This window comes from Penaeus monodon, chromosome 33 (assembly GCF_015228065.2).
Source record: "Penaeus monodon isolate SGIC_2016 chromosome 33, NSTDA_Pmon_1, whole genome shotgun sequence".
In the NCBI taxonomy this organism is placed as follows: Eukaryota; Metazoa; Arthropoda; class Malacostraca; order Decapoda; family Penaeidae; genus Penaeus; species Penaeus monodon.
In genome coordinates, this window is record NC_051418.1 from 32,679,823 (window position 1) to 32,680,105 (window position 283).

The window sequence follows — 283 nt, forward strand, 5'->3', positions numbered from 1 at the left end:
GCTTTGGTTTGTGTATAAGCATAGTCAAAGAGAAATGTTCATTACCATGACTGAGATGTTGCAAGAACGAGTGCAAGAGAATACCGAGTAGCGACTGTGATGGCCATGCCTTATGTACTCTCAAATCACTGGCAACTCAGGACTTCCCCATCGCAGGCCATTCTAGGGAGTTGGAGGTTATTTACCGAGGATTTCCGTATTATTTTAGTAGGAGGGATTGATATTTTCGTAATCTATCTATAAAAGCAAGTTATAGAGATTAGTTGCAAGTAATAAGATTTAA

At 39.2% G+C, this 283-nt stretch overlaps 1 long non-coding RNA gene across 1 annotated transcript in view; it reads right to left on the reverse strand.

Annotated features, from left to right (window-relative positions):
• Positions 1-77, reverse strand: part of LOC119594405 — a 624-nt gene extending 547 nt beyond the window's left edge. Inside the window, exon 1 of the long non-coding RNA XR_005230611.1 lies at positions 46-77. This is a non-coding gene — a long non-coding RNA (uncharacterized LOC119594405). The remainder of the gene's footprint in view (positions 1-45) is intronic.
• Positions 78-283: the final 206 nt, after the last annotated feature.